Here is a 23,178-nt window from a genome sequence, read left to right as displayed (position 1 = left end):
GACACAGCTTCAGTTCCGGTCTCCTGTGAGAAGCAGTTGGTGCAGTTACCACTGATGGTAGTAAAACGCTTGGGCCTAAGCCTGTTGGGACGGAATTGGTCGAGAAAGATTCACCTGGATTGGCTCAGCACTTTTTGATTAGAAAATGGCTGCCTCAGTGAAGTCCTAGCGAAATATCTGGGAGTATTTCTGGAAGGGCTTGGGTCCAAGGGGCCAAAGCCACTTTACGCGTTAAAAAGGAAGCAATTCCGAGATTTTGCAAGGCCATTTGTCTTGCGGTCAAAAGTACAGGTGGAAATCAGGAGGCTGGAGAGTGAAGGAATCATCAAACCAGTGCAGTTTGCTGAATGGGCAGCACTGGTTGTACTGACTGTGAAGCCTGACAGCTCAGTTTGCCTTTAAGCAAATGGTAAACTGCTTCTCACAGCTGGATAATTACCTGATCCCTCACATAGAGGGCTTGTACACAAAGTTGGCAGGAGGGCATATCCTTTACAAAGCTGGACAGGAGCCATGCTTACCTGCAATTGTGACAGAGTGAGGAGTCCCAGAGTTACCCTATAATTAAAACCCATAACGGTTTACATCAATATACAAGACTGCCATTTGGGGTATCATCAGTCTGCATCCTTTTCCAGTATACCGTGGAGAACATTTTACAAGGGCCATTTATCTGGTTGCCATTTATCTGGATGATGTACTAATAACAGGAAGACCAATAAAGACAGGCAGGTGTATGCCTTGGAAAGGAAAAACGTGTGTCCTTGGTACTTCAAGTGACCTACTTGGGCTACAGAGTCAACAAAATCGGGTTACACCCGTAAGAAAAGAAAGTGAGAGTGATCAAAGGAGCCCCAGCTCCCTCCTCTGTACCGCAGCTAAGGTCTTTCCTGAGGTTAATGAATTATTACGGAAAATTCATATGTAACCTCGCTTCCACCTTGGCACCCTTACACCTGCTATTGAAAAATGGTCAGCCTTGGAAATGGTTGCATAGTCAATTAGTAGCCTTTAGGGAAGTGAAAAAGCAGCTATCGTCATCAAAGGTGTTAGCCCACTGTGATCCGAAGCGAGAGGTAGTGCTGACATGTGATGCCTCCCGTACAGTATCAGGGTAGCGTTGGCTCACAGGTGGCCTAATGGAGAAGAATGCCTGATAGCACATGCTTCCCAGACTTTAGCTAATGCCAAACGCAAATATACCCAGATAGAGAAAGAAGGTCTGGCAGTCATCTTTCGTGAGGAAGTTCCACTATGACCTTTACGGATGGAAATTTTTCATAGTAACAGATCACAAGCCACTGCTAGGGCTACCGAAGGAAGACAAGGTGTAGTTACCCATAGCTTCTGGTAGAATTCAGCATTGGGCCCTTATTCTCAGTGCATACAAGGACAAGTTAGAACACCGTCCAGGAAGCCAAGTGGCTAATGCGGATGCCTTGAGCCGCCTTCCACTGGCAGATACACCATTGGTGGTCCCTCCCCTGGAAGAGTCTGTTTTGGCTTCCTGGAGACCGTTCCATTCACCGCAGACAATATCCGACTGTGGACACAAAGATCCTGTCCTAACGAAACTAAAACAGCTGGTGGTAACAGGGGAAACAGAAAGGCCATTGCAACCTGGATTGAAACCTCTCTTGACCCAGTGAGACCAGATCACTGTACTATGGGGAACAAGGGTGATTGTCCTGAGTAAAAGTTGCTGCCAGATACTGGCTGAGCTCCACCAGGGTCATCCAGGGGTTTCCAAGATGAAGATGCTGGCAAGAAGCTATGCCTGGTGGCTGGGGTTGGATGCTGACATAGCTGTGTTGGTGCGGTAGTGCTCAGAGTGGCAACAAGGACAAAAATTGCCACCAGCAGTGTCCCCACATTCGTGGGAATGGCTGGGAAAACGCTGGACTCAACCGCATGTTGACTATGCCAGTCCTTTCATGGGCTCAATGTTCCTGGTCATTGTGGACGCCCATTCAAAGTGGTTGGACGTGCATAAAGTTTGATTGGCAAACTTGGGGAGGATGGCTGAGAAGCCGCAAACTTCATTCATGATACATTGACTCCCGGAAGTATTGATCACAGACACTGGGATGTTATTTACTAACAGGGAATTTGAATATTTCCTCAAGTTAAATGGCACTCGGCACACAAGGACAGCTCCATACCATCCATCGTCCAATGGTCTAGTGGAAAGAGCAATCCAAATGTTGAAGGCAGGCTTAAAAGAAGCTGCCTACACCATCAATTGACACCACACCGTCCCAGTTCCTGTTCGATTATACAGCCACCCCACACGCAACAGGGATAGCTCCAGCAGAGTTGCTGATGGAAGAAGACCCCGCACCAGGTTAAACCTGATATGCCGAGACATGGGTGTGGGAGAGGTGAAATGGCAACAGGAATGCCAAAGTTGGCCACGTGCCACCTCTGAGTGAGGGACACAATTTAATTCAGGGGATGAAGTTTGGTGCCATTACCATGGAAATAGCCCTGTATGGTGAGGTTGACGCAAGGTCAGGTCCCGTCACTTACAAAGTTTTGGTAGGTGATACAGTCCTGAAGAAACATGTGGATCACCTGAAAGCTGTTACCTTGCAAATAGGGCAGGAGCAAAACACACCTGGCCCCTCAGAATAGCCAGAAGGCCTGTCAGAAACCACAGGCTCTCCCCCTCCGTCTACTGTCGAGCAAACCTCAGACGGAGAAGTATGCAGCCTCGATACCATTACTGCTGGGAGAAGACGTGGAAACCCTTCCAAGACGCTCTGGATGCAAGAAGCGGGCAACGTTCTGGTACACGCCGCCTGTGTCAGAGTCCAAATCAGAGGAACCAGTCTTGGGGCAAAATCATTGCAGGAAAAGCTACGAGCCAAAGACCGGGCCTACACCCTGGATTTGGGAGGGGAGGGATGTAATGCTTGGAACCAGGTTGATCTCGTTGACTAAGAGGTTGTTAATTGTGGTTGTTAACCTGGGCCAAACAGGAAAGCCCTGGCTGACCCATATGACCAAGAGATTTGAATCTCTTCAGTTCAGGCGACTGACTGAGCTGGCTGCCCACAGCTAGCATACTGTGCACAAGTGGCTTGGTGACAGGATAATGGCCTCTGTGCAGTTATTTCAGAATTAAACTCCACTGGTTGAGACTAGTCAAGAGAGTAAGAGCTAATGGGGTTCAGGGGATTTTTGCAAATTGAATTGAAAATTGGCTTAGTGGAAGGAGGCAGAAGTGATGGTCAGAAGTTGTTTTAGTGAATGGAAGCCCGTGACCACTGGCATACCACAGGGTTCAGTACTTGAACCCTTGCTATTTGCAGTACACATTAATGATCTAGACACGAATATAGGAGGTTTGATCAAGAAGTTTGCAGAAGGGCCGCTTTTAATGTGGTATAACTTTGACTCTATCCCATGTCATTGTTTTTTAGTTTAAGTCATATTTGTGAATCAAGAAAATAAAAGATTTGATTGAATGTGTTGCTGGCAAGGACAACACTGATTTCCCATTTGTAATTGCCCTTTTATAGGTGGTGGTGGTGAGCAGTTTTCTTGAACTGCTGCAGTCTGTGTGGTGTGGATACACAGAAAGTAGAGATCCATAATTTTGATTCAGCAAATAATGAGGAAACAGTTGTTTTATTCTAAATCAAAGTGTTACGCAAATTGGAGGGAAACATGAAAGTGATGGTGTTTCCACATGCATTCTACTAAGGTGGTACTTGATAAATTGTTTCCCATTCCAAGGATTGAGAATTGAATGATTTTCATCCATCCCTGCCACCTAAGGGTGAACAGCCTGAAGAGTTCTGTGTTCATGAAGGGAAAAGGGGGATGTTGGTGAGCCACGAGTGTGAGGAGAAAGGGGTTAGGGACAGGAATCCGTTTTAACAATCAATTAATCAGTTAGATCGCACTCACTCACCATTCAAACAAAGGCAAGGATTCAAAGGCGGCCTGAAGTAAAACAACCTACACTTTAGGAAGCACTGTTCTAGGCAGACATTACGGCTCAAGTGGAAAATAATTTTGGGTTAGGGCAGGGAGGGAGGGAGTTGAATTGTTTCTAAGTATCAAATTCAATTTCCCAAAAAAGTAAAACAGTTCAAAAAAGCCCTAAAAATTCCAAAAATTTTGACTTGCCAATAAGGCCCACCTAGCATGAAAATGATAAAAAAATTTTAAAGCAAAGACTGTAGTTATTAAAAAATTTGAAACTAAGCTTTCCATTGAAATGCTGTTTCAAGAATAGAATTCCCTTCAATCTGCATAGAGACAACTACCAAATTTTGCACACATATATACCCGAGATATGCCACATCTGCAGCATCATGGTTAAAGACATGTTTATGTCTATTGTATCATGTTCTATTGTAAACAATGTAAACACTGGCTCCTGATCAAGCACAGAGCTGATCTGGAGCAAGGTAAGATATGGTAGCATTAAGCAATTACTGGAAATCTGAAATAAAACAAAGTGCTGGAAATATTCAGCATGATAGGTAATATCTGTGAAGAGTAACACAGTCAACGTTACAAGTGGAAACAAAATTGAAAAAAAATTGAAATGTTGATTCTGTTTCTCTTCATAGATGTTGTCTGACTTGCTGAGAATTTCTAGCATTTTCTGGGAACATTAATTGTTGTGAATAACATATCCCTTACCTGAGGAAAGGTGGTTTCATGACGCCATTTGCCTCTGAACTCTGTAAAAGGAAATGGAAGTTTGATGCTGCGTGTCTATGACAAAAGGTAGCATTGAGTTTACAATCCATAACAACTGGCTGCTGCTGTCGTAGCTATAAAAGTTGTAAAGAAATTGCATTTACAACGTAGAATGTCACAAAATGCTTTACAGACAAGTGTAAGTGCTGTTAGAAAATTGGGAACTTTAAATGTTGACAACATGTGAACAATATCTAGAATTTCCCAGTTGTAGCTCCACTTTACTCCAAAACAGGAAAAATCTCATGAAATTTAAATTGAAATAGAAATACTTTGTATATCTAGTTTAATCATTTATGCACTAGGATTCCATCATGTAACCCCTACAGCTGATTTCTTTCCTTATTTGGATTCAAACAGAAGGCAATATTTTCAATTATTCAATAAATCAATATTCTGATCAACCCAAGTTATAACATACTACCATCAGTAAAGTGTTATCACTGACAGGGAGTGTCTATTTAACCAACCTTGAAAAGATAAATAATTGGAAGAGATAATTAGGGAAATATTTTTTATTTCATTAGTCAACTAGATTTGTTAATTTATATTAAAAAATAAAACCTAGAGTTATAATTAAAATATTTCTGATTATTTAGTTGCTAAAATATCATTGTGGCATTTGGATAAAAATTTGAGAAACTGACTGCTTAGGGATTAGAATTAACAGTAACTTCAACTGGAAAAGATAATGGTAGTTCAGTTTCCTCAGTCAGCAGATCCGGTGAAGGCACTGGTATATGCTGTACAAAAGCAAAACAGAATCAAAATGGATGTCAAATAAGATTATTAAAGCTCATTTCAAAAAGTACTTGTTTTGGTGAAAGTAGGTCAAATTCACTCCTGTACTGCATGATCTACTTAGAAAATGTAGACAAACTGCTGCTTCAGGTCAGTTGCTCCTCTCTTACAGTACAGATTTTAATCACAGGAGGGCAGCATTTAACTGGAAAGGCACCATGCAAATGATTTCTGGAACAAGCTGCAACAAATCAACTTCAGGATATTAAAATCTGCTTTACACACAAACTTTAAACAAACTTAATTTGATGTTCCAAACAGCCTCCTCTTCATCACAAACATTAAATCTCTCTACATCTCCATCCCCCATTAGGACAGTCAGAGCTCTGATTCTTTCTAGAATGTCGATCCAAACAACCTTCCTCGACCTGGCTGAACTTACTTTTCCTCATTGAATAGTTACTCCTTTAACACAATCTACTTCCTCTAAATAAAGTGCGGTTATTTGGATCCACACATGGCTATGTCTGTCTTTTTTTGTGAGGTGTGGAGCATTCCCCATTTCAGGAGATACGCAGGTCCTCTCCCACAACACTTTTCCTTGTACTTTGATAACTATAATTGATGCAGAATTCCTATTTTCACTGTGGATTGGAAAATTTAATTAATATCGCTTCTATCTTCCACCCTTCCTTTGTCTGCATGCGCAGCTCCAACTTTTTGCCTAATCTACTTCATTTCTGGAGATGGGTCATCAACAAGAATGTGTTGCTAAGAAAGCGATACATTTTGTTGAAGATTTTCTTCTTTCATCAAGACAATTTGCAAGAATACTCATGAAGTTAACAACAATGTATGTACTGTACAAGAGGAGGGTGCTGATTTGTTGGCAAGTGCACTTTGATTGGTACAGACACTGGCATGGTGAATGCATGTGTTAATGATAATTGATAGTTAATGCCGAGGCTTATTTTTAGAAGTTTCCCCACTACCAAAATTAAACAGACTTATCTATAATTGCTGTGAATATCCTTACAAACTTTCTTGATCTAGGTTGTAATGTTTGAAATTCTCCAGTCGTCTGGCAGCCCAAGTCCGGGGATGAAGAAAGGTTACAAACTAGCGCACCTGTAATTTCTACCTTTACTTCTTTCAAAATCCTTGGATGCATCTCATCTGGTCTGCTGCACTGTCAACTTTGAGAACCAACAGTCTATCCACGACCTCTTCCTTACTAACTTTGAACACATCCAGTGACAGGTTCCTTCTCTATCACACTGGTTCGGGCAGCACCTCTTTCGTAAAAGAGGAATGCAAAGCATAAATAACACCTCTGCCATGCCCCTGCCTCCATGTATAAATCCCCTTTTCGGTCTCCAATTGGCTGTACCCCTCCTTTAACCACTCTTTTACTACTAAAATACCAGAAAATTTTGGGATTCTCTCTATGCTAGCTGCTAGTCTTTTCTTATAATTCCTCTATTATTTCTCTTATTTGGTTCTTCACCTCCCCTCTGAACCTTCAGTACTCCTGTTGTCAAGTATAGATCCAACTGCTCAAGCCTACACCAAATGGATTGCAAAGCAGCAGTTTATCACCGCCTTCTCGAGGACAACTAGGAATGGGCAATAAGTGCTGGCTCAGCCACTGATGTCCCATCCCATCAGTGAATAAAAAAAAACTTAAAAATAAACAGAAATGTTGATTAAAATCATGTATAAATTATGAACTTAAAAAATCCTACAACACTTTATGTGCATTACTACTGGAGGAAAGTCTGCACTTGTGCAGTTTTTTTGTAAGGTTTAGTTGTATACTGCCCAATCTATAACCTCTGTCACCTAGAGATGAGGGAAGCATGTGCGTTTGAACACTAGCACCTTGAAATTCCCCTCCAAGTTACATGGCATTCAGATTTGGATATCCATCATGATTTCTTCATGGTTTCTGTCACCACATGAACTATAGTGGTTCAAGGTGAAGGCCTGCCACCATCATCTTACCTGGGGAACAACTGCTGGCCATGTCCAGTTCCTAATAATTATTTAAACAAATCTTTCAGGTGTGCAGCATCATGACTTTTGGCACACTTGCTGATTTCATATCAGTGTAACACATATTCCATGTTTTCAAAATGTAGTAAATACCTCATACTAATTCTATACATTCAGCAAATAAAGCTCAAACTGATGTTGGTGTTAAAACAGACGAAATAAACCGTAATGGGTCAACATTGAAACACGATCAGGCAGCATGTGAAAAATTCTCATTGCTACCTTTCAAGATAATTGCCTCAACTGTATGGTTTTAAAAAGTGAATGTTGGGAAACTGTGATACCAGAAACTCCCTCAAAAGAATTAACACCAAAGGTTAACTGACAAGAGAAATTGAGGGGACAAAGATTACTTATCTTTAGGGCTATCTGCATTCCTGAAACAAAAACATTCTCCACGCAGTACTGGAGTGAACTTGAAGGTGACATTCAATTCTTTTGGTGAAAGCACACAGTTGGTGGCAACTCTAAATAGCGTTTTAAAAGCCTTCAGATGGTTGGGAACAGATCACAATTTTTGGCAAGAAGGTCTCCAGCCCAGTCTGTAATCAACTGCATGGCAAATGGCAGAGAATCTCAAAAGAATTATATGGCTGATGGTATTCCAATTTCAACCTTGGTTGCCATTTCTATTGGTTATAAGCATTGCATGTTGAATTGTTGAATTATTTTGGTTCTTGAATCAAGACAGTGTTACACAGTGGAACGAAAAGAAAATTTAAAAACTGTCACTGCATTAGCACTTCCATTGGATGAAAATTCTCCAAGCAAAGTCTACAGGATTCCAAAATCTGGACTAAAGGACATCTGCTTTGCAAATACAGGAACCAACTTTTGGGCAATCTGCAAGGTACAAAGGATAGACCCTAGAAAATGGACATTGGTGGTGGTGCTGGGGGATAAAGAGGTTGGCTTGCATTTGTAAAGGAGGTCTGCACTCCTTCCCATGACATAAGCCATCTTTAAAAATAGTGTGAATCTCCCAGACTGAAGTTCAGATGTACGAGCCATCGAGGAGAGCAATATTTCTACATCGCCAAGGCAAACTTCCAGATGACAATAGTGAACTTCTGTTTTTAGGCTGGAAGGGGTGAAAAGTAACAACTAGGTCACCTTGCTGTCAGTTGTTAGAGTGTAGATTTGTGGATTAGAGTGGATATGGGGATTGTTAGAGTGTCAGATAGCCTGTCAACACATACAAATGAAGAGTGATTAACCAGAGAATATTCCAGAAGGCAGTGTGTGTGATTGAACTATATAGGAGTATGACTGACATTCAGGAAATGGAAGAAATAGTTTAAACAAACTACAGTGACAGGACATACAAATATGGCAGCTGAGTTATCAACAAAATAATTACATCTCAAATACAACAACATTGCTTAAATAAATTCTATGATATTTGAAGTCACATTTCTGGAAGGTATACTAGTTAGAAATTTCCAAACATGCCTACTAGATTGACTGTGCTGTTTTAAAATCAAGTGAAGATGTAGTAACTTTCTGCGAACATGATGATCAATGAGGTCAAGTTTTTAAAATGGTGGAAACTCAGAATTAAGGTTAGGAGGAGCTGTATTGCATGTGTTTTTACATTAAACATTAACTAGCAGTTTTTGAATGTTGAAAAAAATGGTTCTTATTTCAGACAGAGTCACCTGTTCATGTCACATGAATCTTCTGCTGAACTGCTAGCTAGCAGCTATGCCAAGTACTACTTTTCAATTGCAAAAAATCCTTAATGGATTGATAAAAATGATTACAAGCAAAGGACATCTTGATCCAATTATCAAGACACCAAGTTCCCAGTCTAAATCACATAACTTAGGGCACCAGCTGCAATCATTACACATTTATTGCTAAAATCTTTTAAAATGTTGAATTCTGGATTTGCATGCACACACATTTAAGAAATAATTGTATTACAGTTAATCTCAAAGCAATACTAGGGTGTCCCCTTTTGTCAAAGGCATCACAGAATAATGCTTGTAAACATTTTACAAAATAAAAGTTATCTAATTTTTGAAGTTTGCATGCTCCAGATGAGTAATGTCATCACTTGAGAATATTTCTATTTTGGGCACTCAACATCAGCATAAAGCATATCTAGGTCATACACAGGACACATCAAACCTACACTCTCATCTCATGAATACTAGTTCCAGGCTGAGAAGAGCACTTTCCATACTAGTGAAAAATTCTACATTTTGTGGCAGTAATTGTTATTATCAACGAGATTGCAAATGACAAATTATACTTGAGGACAATAAATTGCTAACACTTTAATCTACTCACTACATCCGACTGAAAGCGTAGCCACAATTTTAACCATAACATGTACATAATTTATTTTGGCTAGCTAAACATTTGCATGTGGAAATTGTAAGACAAACTTGGAATGTTTCATTAAAAACTCTACAATGGAAAGGTTTTCATAGATTCATATGAACTTTTGAAAGTAACTTGCTTTCTCCATACAGTACTTCAGAATAACAAGCTCTATGCTTGTTATCACAACAGGTTTATTTTTAATTTCACATCTGAGATGTACAAATAATTTACAAAGCGAAGAAGAAACTTAATTTAAAAATAATTTGTTGATAAAATTCAAAACTAGATTCCAGTTATTGTGTCCTCTAAAATTTAAATAATTCCTTCAAGTGCATGTTGTTTTTGCTAGTAATCAGGAATTTATATTCTGATGACAAGGTTCCTTACCACTGAAGTACTAGTTTTAAACAATTTTCAATCTGATTTTCATGTAAGTAAAATCTATCTGCTAACGATTCCATTTCAAATTAATATAGTTTTCCAATTAACATTGTTAATGCAGTAATTGTACAATATACTTTTATGAATGCAAACAGGCAAGATGCTACAGCAGAAGTTTTTGCAATTCTAAATGATGGCAACTGTAAACTCTTTTTAGCAGTTTTAGTCTTCATGAAAATATTCTATGTCATTCCACACTGGCAAAAGCTGAATTAACAGCTTTTAGGTCAGCGATTGTGAGGAAATAGTAGCAAGTGTTTTTTGGAAAAAAAGCATTAAAAATGACTGCCAAGTACATCAAAGGAAAAGTAAAGATTTAAATCAATAAGGCCCTGATGGTTCAATAAGCTTACACAATGAATAACTTAATGATACAAACCAGGAAGTCCCTATGTTTTAGCTCTGGATCTGTGTGGAATAAAGCTATAAATGACCCCAGTTTCAAGGATTACGAACATTAAGAATTGCGCTGGGTTGGGGGAGGGGGTGGATGCGAGCTGACGACTGGTGGCTGGAGTTAAAGATAAAAGTAAAAGCTGCCAGATCTCACACTCACACAGAGCTGACTCACAACAATACAGAAGTCTGACAGCAGGTCATTCTTCCTTCCTTTGATGCCAACGAATTTTGGCAAAAGATGGAAGTTAGGGCTTCACATTATTCAACATCTGAGAACTGTGGAGCTGAGAATGATACTTTTTTTCCAATTGTCAGCTGGAAAGTTGAACATCAGTCTATGAGACTCACCGACTGACATTATCTCCTTTTTGAAGCAGCTTTCTAACCAGCAATTTCTCCAATGTTTTGGTAAAGATTGCTGTAATTAATCTGCTTTGCTACTCATCTATTACTTTCATTTTCTATCACAAAACAGATTGGGGGAGGGTGTGGTTGTGGGGTTCAGAGTGAAAATTAGTCTATGTTAACGACCTTGTAAGAAGAGAAACTAGAAGCAGGAATGGGTCATGCGGTCCTTTGAGCCTGCTAAACTATTCAATATGACCATGGCTAAGCTTCTGGGTCAATGACACATTCCAGTTTGAAAAGTATAGCAGTGCACATTATTCATTATGTTAAGCCATTTTTAAATTGCTTACTCTTGCATACACTTGATTTAAAAATCTAAAAAATCTCTTTCTTGAATACATTCAATGACTTGGCCTCCATAGCCATCTGTCATCAAGAATTCCACAGGTTCACTAACCTTTGAATGAAAACATTATTTCTCATCTCAATCCTAAATGGTCCAACCTATATTTTGAGACTGTATCCCTTGGTTTCTTGATTCCCTAACAAGGGAAAATATTCTTCCTGCAGATAGTCTGCTCAGCCCTGTTAGAATTGTATGCATTTTAAGCAGATTCCGTCTTTCTTCTGAACTTTAGTGAATACAGGCTGAGGCAAACCGATCTACACAGTAAATCTCCACTGCACTTCCTCTTTGACAAATATATACTTTCTTAGGTAGGGAGACCAAAACTGCACACAATACTTCAGGTTTGGCCTCACCAAAGCCCTGCTTAACTGCTCTAAGGAATTTATATTTTTGAACTCAAATCGTCTTGCAATAGGCCAATACACCATTTGCTGTCCTAATTGCTTGCTGCACCTGCCTGTCCACTTTTATTGACTCGTATATAGAGGACACTGGATCCCTTTGTACACCTAAAGTTCTCAATATATCACAATTTAAACAAAACTCTGCCTTTCTGTTTATCACAACATGTATAACTTGTCACTTAGCAATGTTGTAGTGCACCTGCCAGTGGATGGTGAGTGGTTTGGAGGGGAATTTGCAGGTGCTTTCCTTGTCCTTATAGATGAAAGTGGTTGTGGGTTTGGAGTGTGCTATTTAAGGATGTTTGGTGAATCTCTATAGTGTAGATAGTACACACTGCTGCTGCTGACTATCGGTTATGGAGGGAGTGGAGGCTTGTGGATGTGGTATCAATCATACGGGCTACTTTCTCCTGGGTGGTTTCGAGCCTCTTCAGTGTTGTCGGAGCTGCAACAACCCATGCGAGGGAGGGAGTATTCCATCACACTCCTGATTTGCGCCTTGTAGATGATGGACAGGGTTTGGGGAATAAGAAGGTGAGTTGCTTGCCTCAGTATTCTTAGCCTCTGACCTACTTTCGTAGCCACTATGTTTAAGTGGTGAGTTCAGTTCTGGTCAATAATAACCCCCCCGGCTATTCAGTGATGGTAACACTATTGAATGTCAAGGGGTGGTGGTTAGATTGCTGCTTATTATAGATGATGATGATAGCATGGGGTTTGATTGGTGCAAATGTCTTAGAGTTGAGATGACTGGACCAACAACTAAAATCATCTTCCTATGTGCCAGGTATGACTCCAACCAGCAGGGAGTTTGCCCTCTGATTCCAGTTTTGCAAGGGCTCCTTGATGAAATGTTTAATATGGCATTGACGTCAAGTGTAATCAGTCTGACCCCACCTCTGGATTTTTTTCCACACGCAACAACAGGGATAGCTCCAGCAGAGTTGCTGATGGGAGAAGACCCTGCACCAGATTAAGCCTGATATTCTGAGACATGGGTGTGGGAGAGGTGAAACGGCAACAGGAATGCCAAAGCTGGCCACATGCCACCTTTAAGCGAGGGACACAATTTAATTCAGGGGATGAAGTTTGGTGCCATTACCATGGAAATAGCCCTGTATGGGTACGAGGTGAGGTTGACGCAAGGTCAGGTCCTGTCACTTACAAAGTTTGGGTAGGTGATACAGTCCTGAAGAAACATGTGGATCACCTGAAAGCTGTTACCTTGCAAATAGGGCAGGAGCAAAACACACCTGGCCCCTCAGAATAGCCAGAAGGCCTGTCAGAAACCATAGGTTCTCCCCCTCTGTCTACTGTGGAGCAAACCTCAGTCCAAGAAGGATGCAGCTTCGATACCATTACTGCCGGGAGAAGAGGAGGAAACCCTTCCAAGACGCTCTGGATGCAAGAAGCGGGCAACGTTCTGGTACACGCTGCCTGTGTCAGAGTCCAAATCAGAGGAACCAGACTTGGGGCAAAATCATTGCAGGAAAAGCTGCGAGCCAAAGACCAGGCTTACATCCCTGGACTTGGGAGGGGAGGGATGTAGTGATTGGAACCAGGTTGATCTCGTTGACTAAGAGGTTGTTAATTGTGGTTGTTAACCTGGGCCAATCAGGAGAGCCCTGGCTGACCAATATGACCAAGAGATTTGAATCTCTTCAGTTCGGGTGACTGACTGACCACAGCTAGCGTACTGTGCACAAATGGCTTGGTGACAGGATAATGGCCTCTGTGCAGTTATTTCAGAATTAAACTCCACTGGTCAAGAGAGTAAGAGCTAACGGGGTTCAGGGGATTTTTGCAAATTGAATTGAAAATTGGCTTAGTGGAAGGAGGCAGAAGTGATGGTCAAAAGTTGTTTCAGTGAATGGAAGCCCGTGACCACTGGCATACCACAGGGATCAGTACTTGAACCCTCGCTATTTGCAGTGCATGTTAATGATCTAGACACGAATATAGGAGGTTTGATCAAGAAGTTTGCAGAAAGGCATCTTTTAATACCAAGGCTGTAATGAGGCTAGGATCTGAATGGACCAGGCAGAACCCAAACTGGGTGTCAGTGAGCAGGTTATTGCTGAGCATGTGGTATTTGATAACACTGTTGATGACTCTTTTCACCACATTGCTGATGATCCAGAGTAGATTGATGGGGCAGTAATTGGTTGGATTTGGTTTGCTCTGCTGTGCGCGTACAGGACATACCCAAGCAACTTTCCACAGGAGCTCGAACAGTTCATCCACTTCACTAACACCTTCCACCCCAACCTTAAGTTTACCTGGACCATCTCTAACACCTCTCTCCCCTTCCTGGACCTCTCCGTCTCCATATCGGGCAACCACCTAGAAACCGATATTCATTTCAAGCCCACCGACTCCCACAGCTACCTAGAATACTCCTCCTCCCACCCACCTTCCTGCAAAAATGCTATCCCCTATTCCCAATTCCTTCGCCTCCGCCGCATCTGCTCCCAGGATGAGGCATTCCACTCCCGTACATCTCAGTTGTCCTCGTTTTTCAAGGACCGTAACTTCCCCCCTCGGTGGTCGAGAACGCCCTCAACCGTGTCTCCCACATCTCCTGCACCTCATCCCTCACACCCCGTCCACGCAATAAGAACCAAAAAAGAATCCCCCTCGTCCTCACGTACCACCCCACCAACCTCCGGATCCAACGCATCATCCTCCGACACTTCCGCCATCTGCAATCCGACCCCACCACCAAAGACATCTTTCCCTCCCCACCCTTATCTGCTTTCCGGAGGGACAACTCTCTCCGTGACTCCCTTGTCCGCTCCACACTCCCCTCCAGCCCCACCACACCCGGCACTTTTCCCTGCAACCGCAGGAAGTGCTACACCTGCCCCCATACCTCCTCCCTCACCCCCATCCCAGGCCCCAAGAAGACTTTCCACATCAAGCAGATGTTCACCTGCACATCTGCCAATGTGGTATACTGCATCCGCTGTACCCGGTGTGGCTTCCTCTACATCGGGGAAACCAAGCGGAGGCTCGGGGACCGCTTTGCAGAACACCTACGCTCGGTTCACAATAAACAACTGCACCTCCCAGTCGCGAACCATTTCAACTCCCCCTCCCATTCCTCAGACCTCCTGCAGTGCCACAACGATGCCACCCGAAGGTTGCAGGAACAGCAACTCATATTCCGCTTGGGAACCCTGCAGCCCAATGGTATCAATGTGGATTTCACAAGTTTCAAAATCTCCCCTCCCCCTACCGCATCCCAAAACCAGTCCAGCTCGTCCCTGCCTCCCTGGACTGACCTATCCCCTTCCTAACTCCCTACCTACACTCACCTTTACTGGCTCCATCCCCGCCTCTTCGACCTGTTTGTTTCCTCTCCACCTATCCTCTCCTCTATCCCTCTTCTATCTGCCTCCCACTCTCTCCCTATTTATTTCAGAACCCCCTTCCCCTCCCCCTTTTCTGATGAAGGGTCTAGGCCCGAAACGTCAGCCTCTCTGCTCCTATGATGCTGCTTGGCCTGCTGTGTTCATCCAGCCCTGCACCTTGTTGTCTCGGATTCTCCAGCATCTGCAGTTCCTACTATCTCTGATTCAACTTTCCACATTGTCAGGTAGATGTCAGTGTACTCAATGAGCTTGGCTAGGGGAGTGGCAAGTTCTGGAGCACAAGTCTTCAGTACTGTTACTGGAATGTTGTCAGGGCCCATAGACTTTGTAATATCCAGTGCCTCTAATTGTTTCTTGATATCATGTGAATTGAACTGAATTGACTGAAGACTGGTATCTGTGATGCTGGGGACAACTACAGGAGGTTGATGTGGATCATCCACTTGGCACTTCTGGCTGCTGATTGCTTTGAATACTTCAGCCTTATCTTTTGCACTGATGTGTTGCTCTGCCGTCATTGAGAATGGGGATATTTGTGGAGCCTCCTCCTCTAATGACTTGTTTAATTGTCCACCACCATTCATGACTGGGTGTGGCAGGACTGCAGAGCTTAGACTGATCCATTGGTTGCAGGATCACTTAACTCTGTCTATCACTTGCTACTTATGATGTTTGGCATGTAAGTATTCTTGTTTGGTAGCTGCACTAGATTCACACCTCATTTTTACATATGCCTGGTGCTGCTCCTGGCATGCCCTCCTAGACTGTCCACTGAACCAGGGTTGATCCCCTAGCTTGATGGTAATGGTTGAGTGGAGGATACGCCAGGCCACGATGTTGCAGACTGTAGTGGGGTATAATTCTGCAGATATTGGTGGCCCATAGCATCTCATGGATGCCCATTCTCTAGTTGCTAGATCTGTTCAAAGTCTATCCGTTTAGCACAGATAGTGCCACACAACATGATGGTCTTCTCCACTCGGGACTGTGCAGTGATCACTCTTACAAATATTGTCATGGACAGATACATCCACAGCCTGCAGATTGTTGAGGATGACATCAAATATATTTCTCCCTCTTACTGGTTGCCTCACCACCTGCCACAGACCCAGTCTTGCAGCTATGTCCTTTAGGACCCGACCAGCTCAACCAGGAGTGCTGCTGCTGGGCCACTCTAAGTGGTGGACACTGAAGTCCGCCACCCAGAATACATCTTGTGCCCTTGCTGCCCTAAATACTTCCTCCAAATGTTGTTCAATATAGAGTACTGATTCTTCAGTAGAGGGAGGACGTACATGGTAATCAGCAAGAGTTTTCCTTGCCCATGTTTAGCCTAAAGCTATGAGGCTTACTGGGGTCAGGAGTCAATGTTGCGGATTCCCAGGGTAACTCCCTCCCAACTGTATGCCACTGTGCTGCCATTTCTGCTGGTTCTGTCCTACCAGTGAGACAAGCTATATCCAGGGATGGTGATGGTGGGATATAGTCATACTCATGGAATCATACCTTACAATGCCAACTATTGCTTGACTAGCCTGTGAGATACCTCTCCCAATTTTGGCACTAGCCCCAGATGTTAGCCTTTGGAGGGTCAACAGGGCTGTTTCTGCCATTGTCTTTTCTGGCACCTTGGTTGATGCCACGTGGGGTCCGTGCAATTTAATTTCTTTGAGACTTTGTAGCATTTGATACAACTGAGTGGTGTGCTAGGCCATTTCAGACAGCAATTGAGAGTCAATCAAATTACTGAGAGTCTGGAATCACATGTAAGCCAGACCAGGTAAAAATGGTAGATTTCCTTCTGTGAAGGATATCAGTAAACCAGATGGGTTTTTCTAGCCATCAGAAAAGGTTTCATGGCCATCAGTAGATTCTTAGTTCTCAATTTTTTTTTTTTATTGAATTCAAATTCCACCATTTGATGTGGTGAGATTTGAAACCAAGTCCTGAGAACATTAGCTGAGTTTTTAAATTAATAGTCTAGTGATACTATCACTAGGCCATTGCCTTCCCCTAATTTTTTGCGCCAGACAGAAATAAACGATTGTTACAATTCATTACACATTCTTTAAACAGTTATCATTGCCTATTCACTATCAATCCCTTTAGTAAGGTTCCCCAATCCATTCTTGCCAATTTATGGCTTATCCTCTTAGTTCTCTTCATTTAAATGCAAGATCCTAACTTGACTCTCCATCTTTAATGATGAATTCTCTCATGTTATGGTCATTCTTCCCCAAGGAATCCCCTAAAACAAGACTTAATTAATAATTTCTCATTCCTCAGCACCCAATCTTGATTAGCCCGTTCTCTGATTGGTTCTGCAATGTTTTGATTAAGAAAAATATCACTCTAGGAAATCCACTTCCACAATACCATTGCTCGTTTGGTTTTTCCAATCTATGCGTAAAGTCCCCCAGGATTACAGTTGTATTCTTCCTGCATTTATCCACGATTTCTTCTTTAATACCTTCTCTTAGGCAAGCCCCAATGTTTTCTTCCCCAGGATGTTTCCTATCTCCACCTAAACAGATTCCACATCGTGATTTTCTGAGCCAATATTCTTCCTCACTACTGCATTGATTTCCACCTTTATGAGCAACAGTACCCCACCTCCTTTCCCTTTTTGTTTGTCTTGCCAAAATAATGACTACCCCTGGATGTCAGTTCCCATGCTGGTTACACTGCAGTTGTGTCACTATAATCGCAACTAAATTATAATCATCTATATCTATTTGTACTTCTAATTCATCCACCTTCTGTGAATGCTCCACACCTTAACACACAGTCTTTAGAATTATCTTTTTAACCTGGTTAGTCATCTTAGCTTCAGTTTCCATTATGGCCTCATATGTTTTTAAAAATCTGCCCTCGACTTCTGCTTTTCATCTCTTGTTTCTATCTTTGTTTTTCTGTCCTCAGGTTCCTGCTCAGGTTCCCATCCCCTTACCATTCTAGTTTCACCACCACCCCCAACCCCCCCACACTCTCTCTCTATCTCTCTTCACCCCACCCACCCTCCCCCCACTTTGCTAGTTTAAACTCTTCCCCCATTCTGCTTTAAACCTCCCCTGCCCCATCCCAAAGTGCATTGGTCCTGGTCTTGCCCAGGTACAATCCTTTCTGCTTGTATCAGTCCCAATGTCCCAGGAATCTGAATCCCACCCTCCTACATCATATCATTTTTTAACCAAAGCTTGCAGAACGATAGTTCAAACTTTTTTTGTTGGAAATGCCTTTCCCAGATTCACAGATTTATTTTGAAATTTTAAAAAACTGAATTTTTTTTCTCTAAGCCAATGGAAAGCAAAAGTTGGGTCTTATGTACTTTTTGACACTGCTCCCAAAGATCAATTTCAACTTCATGTTGTCTGCCATTTCAAATTAACCTACACTAATCATCATTGATCATAAGGATGAAGTTGTTTAAATACAAGTGGAACTTATCTTTTACGACAGAAGTCACACTAGCAGGAAACACATTTATTGTCACGAAGTAGGAATAACTTCAATCAATCACTCTTGTTTGGAATCTTGAGAACTTAATCTTGAGAAGTGTTTATTTTAAGGCAAATACGTTGTATAATGCTGAGCATTTTTACAATTTTACTTTGCAGCATTGCAAATAATACACTCATTAGTACAAGTCAAACTCATAAGTGGTTAAATCTGAAATAATAGTCACCAATCTGCTCAATGTTAAAATGGTGGAATTTTGGTTAGTATGGCAACTACACTCACTTTTCTAGAGAATAATTTGACTCAGCCCTCCTAACGTAGATGGGAGAGTGACTGCTTTCAGCGTTGGGATTTCAGAGAAACTTAATTTGCTTCAGTGTTACTTGCACATGACATGCAACTTCAAAAAAAAAATCCAAGTCCTAGAAGTAAATTCAAAAACACCCTTATAATCAAGGATATATCACAGAAAAGACACTACGTTTGATCTTTGATGGGTACTTACTGAACTTGTATTGTCTGACTGGGCGATGATCCCTTTAGTTGGGGCACTACTGTAAGAGTGGAATGATACTTCCTTGTTGTGATGTTTAACTGGGTCAGAGGCATAATCTGGAGGAGGTAGGACAACATTTGATCTGTCTGCAAGATTCAGGATGCTCATACTCCGTGCTGGCGCTGGGCTAAAGTGAAGATAATAAAACAAAAATTACAAAATGCTGATTTCCATTATTAAAGGTATATTGAAGAAAAAATGAATAGAATATGTTACAATAAGTAAGTTCTAATTTACTATCGACCTTATAGTCAATTATGATATAATGCATATATACACAAAACAAATTCCTATTAATTAACTGCAGATCATGTTTTCATCATTTTGCCAGTAGTTCTTTTGAATTAGACTTAATGTCTTTAAATTTAACAGAGTACATAAGCACAACTTGTAACGGCCATGTAACTTTTTCTTAAGCGAATGACGCAATTAATATTAATTATCTTTAGTACGCATGCAAGGCTCTAGAGTAATTTCAATTTTAAAAAATTAAGCCTGCTGTTACTGTAACTTAAACTGCTTTTTGCTGTGTTTCCCTTTAATTACTGGGGCTTCACCCTGTTACAATTATCATAATGCACTGTAAAATGGGTCATATGCTCAGATATATGTAAAATGGGTCAGTCATTTATGGATAAAAGTTTTAAAAGTAAGTCTATGTGTACTTAAGTCTAGAAACTTAGAGAAATTATTTAAATTTCCAAGAAAGACTCTAAGTCAGAGTAAATGAACCAGAGGAGGCCGTTACACTGCTTTTGCATGTGACTTTCAATTAGAGCTTTGTTGACCTGATGTGCTGTCAAATTAAAGGTTGTTTTTAAGTTCCTGAAGGAAGTCAGATAAATTATCACTGAACAAAAGAAAAAAAATGAAACAAATGATTTACACAGCAGCATAACTAAATGGATTTCTCAGAATCATACAGCACAGAAAGGCAGCCATCCAGTGCAATGCATCTATGTTGGCGATCTGTAACAGCTACCCAAATAGTTCTTCTCAGCAGACCTATATTTTCTTTAAGTACACACACCAAGTCGCTTTTCAAAGTTCTTACTGAATCTATTTCCACCACTCAACACCAACCTTCAGGGAACTGCATGGCACAAGCAGTTGTATGCTGGCCTTTTACCTCTGGGATTGATTGGATGAAAGTCTCTTTTGTCTGCAAGGGATGATTTAGGACAGAGCTAGTAGGAACTGCAGATGCTGGAGAATCCGAGACAACAAGGTGCAGGGCTGGATGAACACAGCAGGCCAAGCAGCATCATAGGAGCAGAGAGGCTGACGTTTCGGGCCTAGACCCTTCATCAGAAAAGGGGGAGGGGAAGGGGGTTTTGAAATAAATAGGGAGAGAGTGGGAGGCGGATAGAAGAGGGATAGAGGAGAGGATAGGTGGAGAGGAAACAAACAGGTCGAAGAGGCGGGGATGGAGCCAGTAAAGGTGAGTGTGGGCAGGGAGTTAGGAAGGGGATAGGTCAGTCCAGGAAGGACGGACAGGTCAAGGGGGCGGGATGAGGTTGGTCGGTAGGAGATGGAGGTGCGGCTTGAGGTGGGAGGAGGGGATAGGTGGGAGGAAGAACAGGTTAGGCAGGCAGGGACGAGCTGGACTGGTTTTGGGATGCGGTAGGGGGAGGGGAGATTTTGAAACTTGTGAAATCCACATTGATACCATTGGGCTGCAGGGTTCCCAAGCGGAATATGAGTTGCTGTTCCTGCAACCTTTTAGGACAGGGTGTCTTTTGTAACAGATGAAAAAAACGTTTAAACTCATGCAATGTTACATGATTGCATCTCATCCTTAATCTCAGAGCAATGTCAGGATTTCACCCTGTATTTGGAAATGCTATACATAAGCCGGATTGCCTGTGCTGACAGTGACTATTAATACCTTCTCTCACCTCGAGCAGAGAGACAAACAATATCCAAAAGATACAGAAACTGTCCCAAACTGTTGTGCACCATAAATTACAAAAGTCCAGCATGGTTTACAGAAAGAGATACAACGCTTGGGCAATATGTTCCTCAACTGCAGCAACAGACCTAAATAGCATAACACTAATCTACTGTTAACGGATCAGATTCCATAGTAGATAGAAAGGACACGTTTTTACTGTCACACCAACCCCAAGCAAGGTTCCCCAATTCGATATGATTCCAGATTAGATAGCCTAAACCTTTAAATTCCTGGATGAGAAGGGATTTACTGGTGCCTCTACTTTAGAGGATTAGCCCCTTGGTAGGTTGCAACAAGCCAATTCATAAAGGATCTTGTGGATATCATTTTGCCAAACTCAAATTAACTGGTATTAAGAGTTATAGAATCATACAGCACTGAAAAGGCCCTTCCACCGATAGGTCAGCACAGAATCTACCTACAGTAATCTACAAACAATTGCCAGCACTAGCGTCACAACATTCAAGGTCATGGGTCAAGTACTCTTCCACATTTTTTTTATATATAGGTTGAGAGATATCTCACCTCTACTACCCTCCCAGGCAGTGCATTTCAGATTCTCATCACCTTCTGGGTGAAAACATTTTTTCCTTAAAGCTCTTCTAAACTCACCCTTCACCTCAAAATTATGCCTCACCCCCTTGTTATGGAGCCTTCCACTATGGACAACAGCTGCTTCCTATCTGCCCTGACCACACCCCACATAATCTTTTACACCTCAATCAGGGTCCCCCCCCCAACACCCAGCCTTCTCTGCTCAAAAGAAAACAACCCCAGCTATCCAGCCTGTCTTCATAGTTAAAATGCTCTAATCCAGGCAACATTTTGGTGAATCTACTCTGTACCCACTCCAGTGCAGTCACATTGTTCCTATAGTGTGGCAGGAGCTAATTTAAACCAGCTTTCTTGAATTAACAAAAGAGTGAGTTTACTATTTATTAAATACAAGAAACAAGAAAACAAAGAAAATAAAAGGGCAAGTCCAAAAAGCGAACAGGAGAAAGCAAATGATATACAGATTAGTCTTTGAATTGTTTCAAAGAGCTGATAGTTGAATGTCAGGTCAAAGAGGCGGGGATGGAGCCAGTAACGGTGAGTGTAGGTTGGGAGGTAGAGAGGAGATAGGTCAGTCCAGGGAGGACGGACAGGTCAAGGAGGCGGGATAAGATTAGTAGGTAGGAAATCGGGGTGGGGCTTGAGGTGGGAGGAGGGAATAGGTGGGAGGAAGAACAGGTTAGGGAGGCGGGGACAAGCTGGGCTGGTTTTGGGATGCGGTAGGGGGAGGGGAGATTTTGAAGCTCGTGAAATCCACATTGATACCATTGGGCTGCAGGGTTCCCAAGCGGAATATGAGTTGCTGTTCCTGCAACCTTCGGGTGGCATCGTTGTGGCACTGCAGGAGGCCCAGGATGGACATGTCGTCTGAGGAATGGGAGGGGGAGTTGAAATGGTTCGCGACTGGGAGGTGCAGTTGTTTACTGCGAACCGAGCATAGGTGTTCTGCAAAGCGCTCCCCAAGCCTCCGCTTGGTTTCCCCGATGTAGAGGAAGCCACACCGGGTACAGCGGATGCAGTATACCACATTAGCAGATGTGCAGGTGAACATCTGCTTGATGTGGAAAGTCTTCTTGGGGCCTGGGATGGGGGTGAGGGAGGAGGTGTGGGGGCAGGTGTAGTACTTCCTGCGGTTGCAGGGAAAAGTGCCGGGTGTGGTGGGGCTGGAGGGGAGTGTGGAGCGGACAAGGGAGTCATGGAGAGAGTGGTCCCTCCGGAAAGCAGATAAGGGTGCGGAGGGAAAAATGTCTTTGGTGGTGGGGTCGGATTGTAGATGGCGGAAGTGTCGGAGGATGATTGGGTGGTACGTGAGGACAAGGGGGATTCTTTTTTGGTTGTTATTGCTGGGACGGGGTGCGAGGGATGAGTTGTGGGAAATGCGGGAGACACGGTTGAGGGCGTTCTCGACCACTGAGGGGGGGGGGGGGGGGGAG

The 23,178-nt window shown here is 42.4% G+C and overlaps 1 long non-coding RNA gene across 1 annotated transcript in view; it reads right to left on the bottom strand.

Moving 5' to 3' along the window:
• LOC125485663 overlaps positions 1-21,825 on the bottom strand; it is a 30,921-nt gene extending 9,096 nt beyond the window's left edge. The window contains exons 1-3 of the long non-coding RNA XR_007264377.1: positions 21,716-21,825; positions 19,186-19,363; positions 4,660-4,700 (exon numbers count right to left, since the gene is read on the bottom strand). This is a non-coding gene — a long non-coding RNA (uncharacterized LOC125485663). The remainder of the gene's footprint in view (positions 1-4,659; positions 4,701-19,185; positions 19,364-21,715) is intronic.
• Positions 21,826-23,178: the final 1,353 nt, after the last annotated feature.

This window comes from Rhincodon typus, chromosome 21, assembly GCF_021869965.1.
Source record: "Rhincodon typus isolate 14 chromosome 21, sRhiTyp1.1, whole genome shotgun sequence".
Lineage (NCBI taxonomy): Eukaryota > Metazoa > Chordata > Chondrichthyes > Orectolobiformes > Rhincodontidae > Rhincodon > Rhincodon typus.
The sequence above is the reverse complement of the archived record's forward strand: the minus strand, read 5'-3'. Positions and strand labels throughout refer to the sequence as shown.